This window comes from Manis javanica, chromosome 12 (assembly GCF_040802235.1).
Source record: "Manis javanica isolate MJ-LG chromosome 12, MJ_LKY, whole genome shotgun sequence".
Classification (NCBI taxonomy): domain Eukaryota; kingdom Metazoa; phylum Chordata; class Mammalia; order Pholidota; family Manidae; genus Manis; species Manis javanica.
The window spans coordinates 91,793,861-91,806,905 of record NC_133167.1 but is presented as its reverse complement, the minus strand read 5'-3'; the positions used below and the strand labels follow the sequence as shown (position 1 = coordinate 91,806,905).

The following is a 13,045-nucleotide window of genomic DNA, read 5'->3' as shown; positions in this document are numbered from 1 at the left end:
ATGAGCATGAGTACGCAAATATTTAAGGCCTTGTTTTAAATTCTCTGAGATACATACCCATATGTGTGATTTCTGCATCATATAGTGGTTCTATTTTTAATTTTTTGAGGAATCTCCATACCGTTTTCCATAATCGCTGTAACCAACTTACATCCCTACCAACAGTGCACAAGTGTTCTGACTTCTGCATCCTCACCAACACTCATATTTTCTGTTCTTTCGATGGGTGAGGTGATACCTCACTGTGTTTTGATTTGCATTTCCCTGACAAGTGATAAGTGATGTTGAACATCTTTTCATGTGCTTTTTGGCTAGTTGCACTTCTTTGGAGAAATGTCTGTTAAGTCCGTTGCCCATTTAAAATTAGGTTTTGTTTTTGTTGTTATTGAGTTGAAAAGTTCCTTATTTGTTCTGGACATTCACCCCTTTCCAGATATAGGACTTGTATTTGTTTTCTCACATTCTATAGTTGCCTTTTCACTCTGTTTCCTTTGCCATGCAAAAGGTTTCAAATTTGATGTAGCCCCATTTGTGTATTTTTAATGTTGTAGTCTGTCCCTGCATTACTTTTAAAGAGAAACCTCTACCAGAGCGCTTATCCCCTACCTTCCCTAGCAATCCTCCTACCTTCAGAGATGGGCCTTAATAGGCATACAAGTTCTTCATAGAACACCCACTTGAGACATAGCTACAGTGCAACACAAAATACCAAACACCCTGCCCCCTTTTGCTGAGTTATTACTGCTTCTTTACCAATTATTATTGGGGGGGGGATGCCTCTCCATGGACAAATGCTTACTGTAATACTCAATCAAAGAAATGCCCCCTGGCTCCTGCCACCACCAACCTAGAGCCACCCTCTGCTTCCTGAGACCTTCCCCAATTACCCAGTGAAAGCTCATATCCAATAATGGGATCCTGGTTAGAACACTTACTGAGACACCATGTAATCTTGTATGTTATCCCTCACAAGAAGTAATAAATCCAGCGTGCTCAACAGTGTTCTCCTCAGCACAGGCTGAAATGTCACAGCAGGCACTGGTTCTTCCAGGCTGCCCCTTGATGATGTCACCACTGCCATTATTAGCCACTAGAATGGATTCTTCTATCACTGTTCCTCTGCATCACTGGTTTCTGACTAGTCAGGGATTGACTACACCTACACCACGTGCTTTCTCCCAAGCTGCAAAGGAGCCTGGAAACATGTGTCTGGCATTTCCAGGTTCTATGTGGGGAGATGGGCTTTGTCACCAAGGCCCATAAGGTTGGGGTTCCCCAAACTTATGGAGTCTGGATGCTGAACAGCCACAAAGCACAAATGTCTGCTGTAACAACTTACAGGGAAAGAACTCAAAAGAGGAATTGTTTCCATAAAAACTCATGAGGCCCTTCTGGCTTTCTGAGCAGTACCAGAGTGGTGGGCAAGAATAAGCACTTTACAAAAGGTGGTGAACTGGGAGCCAAGAAGAAACTGGTTGATCCATTTTCTAAAGAAGATTGTATGAATGTGCAAGCACCAGCCTATAAGAAATATTGGAAAGACACTAGTTACAACTCAGGGAACCAAAATTGTACCTGATGGCCTCAAGGCTCATGTTTTTGAAGTGGGTCTTGCTGATCTGCAGAATGACTGAAGTTGCATTTAGAAAATTCAAGCTAATTAGTGAGGATGCTCAGGGCAAAAACTTCTTACCTGTTATAAAATGTGTTCCATGGTGAAAAAGTGGCAGACCACAACTGAAGCTCGTGTTGATGTCAAGACTACCAGTGGTTATTTGCTTCACCTGTTCTGTGTTGGTTTTACTAAAAAACGTAACAAACAGGTTTGGAAGACCTCTTTTGCTCAGTATCAATAGGTCCGCCAAATCCCAAAGATGACAGAAATCATAACCCATGAAGTGCAGACAAATGACTTGAAAGAAGTGGTCAATAAATTGATACCAGACAGCATCGGAAAAGACACAGAAGAGGCTTGCCAATCTATTAATCTGTTCCATGATGTCTTTCCTAGAAGAGTAGAAATGCTGAAGCCCAAGTTTGAATTGGGAAAACTCACAGAGCTTCATGGTTGAAGTAGTAGTTCTGGAAAAGTTACTGGGGATCAGACAGGTGCTAAAGTAAATGAGCTGATGTATATGAGCCACCGGTTCAAGAATATGTTTAAAATTTAGACTTTCAGTGGTGTCGAATAAAAAAATCTCATTTGTGGAAAAAAATTCATGTTAAGTCTAGATATAATCCAAGCCCTACCACCCAACGCTTTTTACCTACGACACTGCCCCCAACACATTTAACGGTACTTAAAGTATACAAACAATAATGGGGTATGTGTTGGGGACTTGATAATAGGGGAGAATGTAGTAACCACAATGTTGCTCATGTGAAACCTGAGCATAAGATTGTATATCAATGATACCTTAATAATAAAAAAAAGTTAAAAAAAAATATATCCATACAAAAAAAACCCCCCAGAAATTACAGTCATTCTTACCTTTAAAATGTTAATGCTGATCTTTACTGAGAACCAACATGTGTAGTTATTGTATCAAAGGCAATGACAATACAAGGTTATTTCTCAGAGTGGGGCACAATGGAGACCACCTTCCACATCCACCTCTAACAGCTCTTCTTCTACATCTGGGAGGTCAGATTGGTGGAAAGGAAAACATTCACTGAAGACTGGAAAATCCTGCCTACTCACTTTTCAAAAACACCAGGTATTAAAAGGTTACTCCTTTCTACGACAGATCTTAGTGTCAAAAACCACACAGTGACACACCTCTGCAGTCTTAAAGCCAAAGTTGCTGCACTGTATCTGTGAAACTCAACACAGAATAGAGAAATGATTGGTATTACATATAAAATGACATGAACCAAGTGAATGTGTAGACCTACTTTGTGACAAGGTGTTATGGGAATGTAATACATAAAACTATCCAAGAAGTCTTCACAGAGGTGCTTTTAGCCAAGCTTTGTAGAATGAGTAGATTGCCAAGTATGTGTGATCAAACGTGGCCACAACTTCTCTACCCCTCCTCCCACTGAGAGGTGAAGTCCAGTTCACTTCTGAAAGCTGGGCTGGACTCAGTGACTTGCTTGACCAGTAACACGGCAGAAGTGAGGGCTCTCGAACTTCTGAGGCTAGGTCATAAGGCTCCCAGCATCTGCCTAAGAATCTAGGAACAATCTCTGGGAGCCCTGGGCTTCCCTGTCAGCCCAGTAACCCTGAGAACACCATTTGGAGAGGCCCTAGGCGGGCACTCTGGTTGACAGCCCCAGCGGAGGCCATCCCTCCTGTCAGTCATCCTTGGCTGAGTGTCCAACACACGAAGGACAGTTTTAGACTTTCTAGACCAGCCCATCTGCCAGCTGAACACCACCGAATGATCTTTGTCAACTCCAACACAAGGTCATCCTTGCAAGAGTTTTGCTCCCAATTCCTGACACATAAAACTGCAATACATAACGAGATGGTCACTATTTTAAGCCACTATGTTTTCAGATAGTTTGTTTTGTGGCCATACATAACCAGATCGAGTAAACAAGTGGGGAAGAACGTTCCACGCAAAACCAACGTGCACGTCGTCGCTCTAGCCAAACCGAATTCTTCCATTTCCCAGGCATACGTGCCCAACTCGGCCTCACTCTATCTTCCACGTGCGCTGACCTTCTCCATAATCCCCAAATCCCAAATCCAACATGACCTCTTTCTCACGGCTGCCTTCAGTTGTCCCAGCAACATGGCACACTCTGCCCCTTTCGAACTTGTACACCTCTGCCTCTCCAACAGTGCTTAACTAGGGAGGCACTGTCCCATGTCCAGCACCAGTACAAATGCATGCCTATTGTCCCAAATAGTCGTTCACCCTGTCACTCCCCAAAGTCTTATTTTAGCCAAAAAATCATATGGTCACCCTCTGATCAACACACTGCTTTGAATCGCAATTGTTTTGTGTCAAATTTTATCTCTTATTCTCAACTATATTGTTACCTGAAAGCAAGCACCATGTCTTTCCTTCAATAAATACCTACTGAACGCCCAGTGTGCCAGCTGCTGTACAACATGCTGCTTGCATATCACTGCACTCCCCAGGGCTCTGAGTGATGAGGTGATGAGGACTGTCAGGCCGAATGACCTCACAAGCTGACCTGAGGGCGGATGAGAATGAAGACTGCAGCCTGGCAAAGGTCACTTCCACTGGTTCACTCTAGAGCCAGAAAAAAGCAGTGCAAAGGAAACCTGATATAAAAAACATGGTGTTGCTGGGACCGGCGCCTGAGGACAAAGACTATCCCGTGTTTTTCCCTGCGGGACCGGAGGGCGGGTGCATGAGACCAGCACCGGAGGACGGAGGAAATCGCACATTTTTCCCCTTTTTTTTTCTCTTTTTGGCGAGTGCTTTTTGGAAGCCTTAAAGGGACAGGGACCCTGGTGCTAGGGAGGCAGAGCAACAGGACCGGTGAGCGGGTGCCTGGGACCGGCACCTGAGGACAAAGAATATTGCGCGTTTTTCCCTGCGGGACCGGTGGGTGGGTGCCTGAGACCGGTGGCCTGAGGACGGAGGAAATTGCGCGTTTTTCCCCCTTTTTTTTTTTCTCTTTTTGGAAGCCTTAAAGGGACAGGGACCCCAATGCCAGGGAGGCAGAGCAGCAGGACCGGTGAGAGGGTGCCTGGGACCGGCGCCTGAAGACAAAGAATATCGTGCGTTTTTCCCAGAGGGACCGGTGGGCGGGTGCTTTTTGGAAGCCTTGAAGGGACAGGGACCCCGGTGCTAGGGAGGCAAGGCAGCAGGACCAGTGAGCGGGTGCCTGGGACCGGCGCCTGAGGAAAAAAAAAAAAAATTCCGTGTTTTTTCCTATTTTTTTTTTTTTCTGTTCCCTCTCTCATTGTTGCTGTTGTTGTTTTGGTTTGGAGAGTGCTTTTTGGAAGTCTTAAAGGGGCAGGACAGGACACTTACACCAGAGGCAGGAAATCTGGGGATCTCTGGGCACTCTAACCCCCTGGGCAACAGGGAGCACAGAGGCCCCTTACGGAGAAAAATAGCCTCCCGGCCGCTCCCCCTCCAACGGGGCTCCACCACTTTGGAGGAGCAGCCCCAGCCAGGCCACACCCACAGCAACAGCGGAGATAAACTCCATAGCAAACGGGCAGGTAGCAGAAGCCCTGTCTGCGCACAGTGGACAAGCATCAGCCACTAGAGGTAGCTATTCTCCCAGGAGAGGAAGGCCACAAACCAACAAGAAGGGAAACTCTTCCAGCGGTCACTCGTACCAGGTCTGCAAACTATCTCCATCACCATGAAAAGGCAAAACTACAGGCAGACAAAGATCACAGAGACAACACCTGAGAAGGAGACAGACCTAACCAGTCCTCCTGAAAAAGAATTCAAAATAAAAATCATGAACATGCTGACAGAGATGCAGAGAAAAATACAAGAGCAATGGGATGAGATGCAGAGAAAAATGCAAGAGCAATGGGATGAAGTCCGGAGGGAGATCACAGATGTCAGGAAGGAGATCACAGAAGTGAAACAATCCCTGGAAAGATTTATAAGCAGAATGGATAAGATGCAAGACGCCATTGAAGGAATAGAAGCCAGAAAGCAGGAACGTATAGAAGCTGACATAGAGAGAGATAAAGGGATCTCCAGGAATGAAACAACAATAAGAGAAATACGTGAGCAAACCAAACAGAATAAAATTCATATTATAGGGGCACCAGAAGAAGAAGAAAGAGGAAAAGGGATAGAAAGTCTCTTTGAAGAAATAATTGCTGAAAACTTCCCCAAACTGGGGGAGGAAATAATCGAACAGACCATGGAATTACACAGAAACCCCAAAAGAAAGGATCCAAGGAGGACAACACCAAGACACATAGTAATTAAAATGGCAAGGATCAAGGACAAGGAAAGAGTTTTAAAGGCAGCTAGAGAGAAAAAGGTCACCTATAAAGGAAAACCCATCAGGCTAACATCAGACTTCTCAACAGAGACCCTACAGGCCAGAAGAGAATGGCATGATATACTTAATGCAATGAAACAGAAGGGCCTTGAACGAAGGATACTGTATCCACCACGACTATCATTTCCATATGATGGCGGGATTAAACAATTCCCAGACAAGCAAAAGCTGAGGGATTTTGCTTCCCACAAACCACCTCTACAGGGCATCCTACAGGGACTGCTCTAGATGGGAGCACTCCTAAAAAGAGCACAGAACAAAACACACAACATATGAAGAATGGAGGAGGAGGAATAAGAAGGGAGAGAAGAAAAGAATCTCCAGACAGTGTATATAACAGCTCAATAAGCGAGCTAAGTTAGGCAGTAACATACTAAAGAAGCTAACCTTGAACCTTTGGTAACCACGAATCTAAAGCCTGCAATGGCAATAAGTCCATATCTCTCAACAGTCACCCTAAATGTAAATGGACTTAATGCACCAATCAAAAGACACAGAGTAATAGAATGGATAAAAAAGCAAGACCCATCTATATGCTGCTTACAAGAAACTCACCTTAAACGCAAAGACAAGCACAGACTAAAAGTCAAGGGATGGAAAAACATATTTCAGGCAAACAACAGTGAGAAGAAAGCAGGGGTTGCAGTACTAATATCAGACAAAATAGACTTCAAAACAAGGAAAGTAACAAGAGATAAAGAAGGATACTACATAATGATAAAGGGCTCAGTCCAACAAGAGGATATAACCATTCTAAATATATATGCACCCAATACAGGAGCACCAGCATATGTGAAGCAAATACTAACAGAACTAAAGAGGGAAACAGACTGCAATGCATTCATTCTAGGAGACTTCAACACACCACTCACCCCAAAGGATAGATCCACCAGGCAGAAAATAAGTAAGGACACACAGGCACTGAACAACACACTAGAACAGATGGACCTAATAGACAGCTATAGAACTCTACATCCAAAAGCAACAGGATATACATTCTTCTCAAGTGCACATGGAACATTCTCCAGAATAGACCACATACTAGCTCACAAAAAGAGCCTCAGTAAATTCCAAAATATTGAAATTCTACCAAGCAATTTTTCAGACCACAAAGGTATAAAACTAGAAATAAATTCTACAAAGAAAACAAAAAGGCTCACAAACACATGGAGGTTTAACAACATGCTACTAAATAATCAATGGATCAATGAACAAATCAAAATAGAGATCAAGAATATATAGAAACAAATGACAACAACAACACTAAGCCCCAACTTCTGTGGGACGCAGCGAAAGCAGTCTTAAGAGGAAAGTACATAGCGATCCAGGCACACTTGAAGAAGGAAGAACAATCCCAAATGAATAGTCTAACATCACAATTATCGAAACTGGAAAAAGAAGAACAAATGAGGCCTAAAGTCAGCAGAAGGAGGGACATAATAAAGATCAGAGAAGAAATAAACAAAATTGAGAGAATAAAACAATAGCAAAAATCAATGAAACCAAGAGCTGGTTCTTTGAGAGAATAAACAAAATAGATAAGCCTCTAGCCCAACTTATTAAGAGAAAAAGAGAATCAACACAAATCAACATAATCAGAAATGAGAATGGAAAAATCACGACAGACTCCACAGAAATACAAAGAATTATTAAAGACTACTATGAAAACCTATATGCCAACAAGCTGGAAAACCTAGAAGAAATGGACAACTTCCTAGAAAAATACAACCTCCCAAGACTGACCAAGGAAGAAACACAAAAGTTAAACAAACCAATTACGAGCAAAGAAATTGAAACGGTAATCAAAACACTACCCAAGAACAAAACCCCAGGGCCGGACGGATTTACCTCGGAATTTTATCAGACACACAGAGAAGACATAATACCCATTCTCCTTAAAGTGTTCCAAAAAACAGAAGAAGAGGGAATACTCCCAAACTCATTCTATGAAGCCAACATCACCCTAATACCAAAACCAGGCAAAGACCCCACCAAAAAAGAAAATTACAAACCAATATCCCTGATGAATGTAGATGCAAAAATATTCAATAAAATATTAGCAAACAGAATTCAACAGTGTATCAAAAGGATCATACACCATGATCAAGTGGGATTCATCCAAGGGATGCAAGGATGGTACAACATTCGAAAATCCATCAACATCATCCACCACATCAACAAAAAGAAAGACAAAAACCACATGATCATCTCCATAGATGCTGAAAAAGTATTTGACAAAATTCAACATCCATTCATGATAAAAACTCTCAGCAAAATGGGAATAGAGGGCAAGTACCTCAACATAATAAAGGCCATATATGATAAACCCACAGCCAGCATTATACTGAACAGCGAGAAGCTGAAAGCATTTCCACTGAGATCGGGAACCAGACAGGGATGCCCACTCTCCCCACTATTATTTAACATAGTACTGGAGGTCCTAGCCACGGCAATCAGACAAAACAAAGAAATACAAGGAATCCAGATTGGTAAAGAAGAAGTTAAACTGTCACTATTTGCAGATGATATGATATTGTACATAAAAAACCCTAAAGACTCCACTCCAAAACTACTATAACTGATATCAGAATACAGCAAAGTTGCAGGATACAAAATTAACACACAGAAATCTGTAGCTTTCCTATACACTAACAACGAATCAATAGAAAGAGAAATCAGGAAAACAATTCCATTCACCATTGCATCAAAAAGAATAAAATACCTAGGAATAAACCTAACCAAAGAAGTGAAAGACTTATACTCTGAAAACTACAAGTCACTCTTAAGAGAAATTAAAGGGGACACTAATAAATGGAAACTCATCCCATGCTCATGGCTAGGAAGAATTAATATCGTCAAAATGGCCATCCTGCCCAAAGCAATATAAAGATTTGATGCAATCTCTCTCAAATTACCAGCAACATTCTTCAGTGAACTGGAACAAATAATTCAAAAATTCATATGGAAACACCAAAGACCCCGAATAGCCAAAGCAATCCTGAAAAAGAAGAATAAAGTAGGGGGGATCTCACTCCCCAACTTCAAGCTCTACTACAAAGCCATAGTAATCAAGACAATTTGGTACTGGCACAAGAACAGAGCCACAGACCAGTGGAACAGATTAGAGACTCCAGACATTAACCCAAACAAATATGGTCAATTAATATTTGATAAAGGAGCCATGGACATACAATGGCAAAATGACAGTCTCTTCAACAGATGGTGCTGGCAAAACTGGACAGCTACATGTAGGAGAATGAAACTGGACCATTGTCTAACCCCATATACAAAGGTAAACTCAAAATGGATCAAAGACCTGAATGTAAGTCATGAAACCATTAAACTCTTGGAAAAAAACATAGGCAAAAACCTCTTAGACATAAACATGAGTGACCTCTTCTTGAACATATCTCCCCGGGCAAGGAAAGCAACAGCAAAAATGAGCAAGTGGGACTACATTAAGCTGAAAAGCTTCTGTACAGCGAAAGACACCATCAATAGAACAAAAAGGAACCCTACAGTATGGGAGAAATATATTTGAAAATGACAGATCCGATAAAGGCTTGATGTCCAGAATATATAAAGAGCTCACACGCCTCAACAAACAAAAAACAAATGACCCAATTAAAAAATGGGCAGAGGAACTGAACAGACAGTTCTCTAAAAAAGAAATACAGATGGCCAACAGACACATGAAAAGATGCTCCACATCACTAATTATCAGAGAAAAGCAAATTAAAACTACAATGAGGTATCACCTCACACCAGTAAGGATAGCTGTCATCCAAAAGACAAACAACAACAAATGTTGGCGAGGCTGTGGAGAAAGGGGAACCCTCCTACACTGCTGGTGGGAATGTAAATTAGTTCAACCATTGTGGAAAGCAGTTTGGAGGTTCATCAAAATGCTCAAAACAGACCTACCATTTGACCCAGGAATTCCACTCCTAGGAATTTACCCTAAGAATGCAGCAATCAAGTTTGAGAAAGACAGATGCACCCCTATGTTTATCGCAGCACTCTTTACAATAGCCAAGAATTGGAAGCAACCTAAATGTCCATCGGTAGATGAATGGATAAAGAAGATGTGGTACATATACACAATGGAATACTACTCAGCCATAAGAAGTGGAAAAATCCAACCATTTGCAGCAACATGGATGGAGCTGGAGTGTATTATGCTCAGTGAAATAAGCCAAGCGGAGAAAGAGAAATACCAAATGATTTCACTCATCTGAGGAGTATAGGAACAAAGGAAAAACTGAAGGAACAAAACAGCAGCGGAATTACAGAACCCAAAAATGGACTAACAGGTACCAAAGGGAAAGGAACTGGGGAGGATGGGTGGGCAGGGAGGGATAAGGGGGGGGAAGAAAAAGGGGGGTATTAAGATTAGCATGCATGGGGGGGAGGGAGAAAGGGGAGGGTGGGCTGCACAACACAGAGAGGACAAGTAGGGATTCTACAACATTTTGCTAAGCTGATGGACAGTAACCATAATGTGGTTGTTAGGGGGGACCTGATATAGTGGAGAGCATAGTAAACATAGTACTCTTCATGTAAGTGTAGATTAAAGATTAAAAAAAAAAAAAAGAAAGAAAGAAAAGGGGGATTACTCCTTGATAGGATAAAACTATTGGTAAATCAAAGATCAACGCATGCTTTAAATATCCTTAATGTTGATCACTTAAAGGGTGTCAGATGATCAGCTATGGAGGTACTCTTTCCTGATAATATTCCTTTCTCTTAATAAAAAAAAAAAAAAAAAAGCAGTCCCTGTGTGCTGACCTCCAATGAGTTCTGCACAGTGGTATAGAGGGCATGTCAAAGTGTGGGCAAAGGGTCTGTTTGTTTCTAGGCAGAAGATCAAGGCCTAGCTTGGATACCCAGAAAATGAACTAAGATACGATATGAGGAGGAGCTTCCGGCATCAGCACTCCCTGGAGGACTTGTGCCGGGGGATGATCATCAAAAAGCCTCCACAGGGATCCGGGCGATGCTGCGGTTGTGGCTGCGTCCACCCCACCGTTTCCTGGACTTGCCATTGGAATGAGGAGGGAGATGTCTAGGCTGGCATGTGCATACAGTGAGACAACGAATTTGACCGGATCTGTACTGTTGGAACTCAACCAGGAGTTGGGAGGGGTGCAAGGTGTAGCACTCCAAAATCTTATGACTATAGACTATCTACGGTTAAAAGGACATATGGGAGGTGAACAGATCCCAGAAATGGGCTGCTTTAATTTGTCTGATTTCTCTCAGACTGTTCAAGTACAGTTGGACAATATCCATCATATCATAGACAAATTTTCACAAATGCCTAGGGTGCCTAAATGATTTTCTTGGCTTCACTGGAGATGGATGGTAATTATAGATTTGCTTTGTTTATGTCACCGTATTCCTATTATGTTAATATGTGTGTACAAATTAGTAGTTTAAAACCTATACATAAGGTACTCTACAAGAAGATAGGTCAAAGAAATAATCAATCCTCCCATGTTTTCTTCCATATGGTACCTCTATAGCTTTTCTTCTTCCTTCCTAATTACAACCCTTAAATAGAATTCGTGCCTCATATCGAAGTTACCGAGTATCATAATTCCTCCAGGTGGTAAAGATACCTCGAGACAAGTGCTGGGCATAGAAGTCACAGGGCATAAATCTGCAAAGAAGTAAAAAGCTAACCTTTTCAAACAATATGGCTTCTCTCTCACTTACCAACTTTACATTTCCCTGTATGGCCCCGGAAGATGACTGGTTACCCAGAGACGGTTAAGATTCCTCAAGGGAGGAACAACCTAAGACAGGCACAGTCGCAGGGGGGCCATCAGGTGAGAAATTGGGGATCAACAGAGGTGAGGCTCAGAACCTCATCCCCCCTGCTTTAAGAGAAATCTTCTGCATCCGTGGATGTTTTATTGCCCTTGTCTAGCTTGGATTAGCACATAGTCTACAGGCACACACCTGATCATCTACAATTGCTCTCTTACAACACTAAACTATGTTTTCTACCTTTATCTTACATCTACCTACCACTTCAGCATTTTATTAAAAATAAAAATAATAATAATAATAAAGGGAGAAATGTGGGATCAACATATAAATCAAGTATAAAAATCAAATGAATATTCATATTTGACCTGATTCTTTATAGTTCATAATGTGTGATCAAAACCGAAAGTTTCTGTGATGACTGCCCTTGTACTGTTCACCATGTAAGAATTTATTCACTATGTAAGAATTCGGTCACCATGTAAGAACTTGTTCGTTATGCTTCAGAAGATTGGAGACTGACGAGAGTTAGGCTTGAGATGGATTAATGATTGTACATTGAGCATTGACCCCCTTATACTGAATTTTATTGTTGTTAACAACCATTTGATCAATAAATATGAGAGATGCCCTCTCAAAAAAAAAAAATCTGAGTTAAAAAAAAAACAAAAACAAAAACATGGTGTTGGACCAGACGTGGTGACTGCGGTCTCCCCTTTTCCTTATGGAGTCACACCCACACTGTGGCCCCTTTGCAGAGTGTGAAACCCAGCAGGTCAGCAGAGCCCAGAACAGTGGCCCGCTATCTTTTATGCTGGTGGGGAAGAAGTGGGGGTAGTAATGTTGATCCACATCCAGGTTTTTAGACCCTAATTCCTTGCCGTACCAATTACATAACCAACTTACTAATATGGTATTTTTCTTTCATTAACACTGGACCTACTTAATAAGTCAGTGCAGCAACTTAGCCACAGCTAACTGGAAAGACATTTCATTAAGTGAACGCTTAATGAAAGAAGTCAGTAGCACTATGTCAATAATGAAAGCTTTGGAAAAATTATACTTACTTTTCTGGTAAAGGCTAATGGGAATAAAATGCTAAAAACCTAAGTGATTTCTACACTGTTCTTCCAACTCAACCACTACATTTGCTGAACATTTCTTCTATACCTCTGATCTTTACAAAAGAGAAATTTCTTTTCTTCCCCATAAAGCCTTAAATCTACTTTAGGTAACTCAGTACGGGCATCTGATCCACTAAGGTGAAATATTCTTAGAAAATGAACTGTTACCCATCAATTCATAACAAATC

At 41.7% G+C, this 13,045-nt stretch overlaps 1 pseudogene; it reads left to right on the top strand.

Annotated features, from left to right (window-relative positions):
• The first annotated feature begins 1,237 nt into the window (after positions 1-1,237).
• LOC108407049 (small ribosomal subunit protein eS1-like) lies at positions 1,238-2,369 on the top strand (annotated as a pseudogene).
• The last annotated feature ends 10,676 nt before the right edge of the window (positions 2,370-13,045 follow it).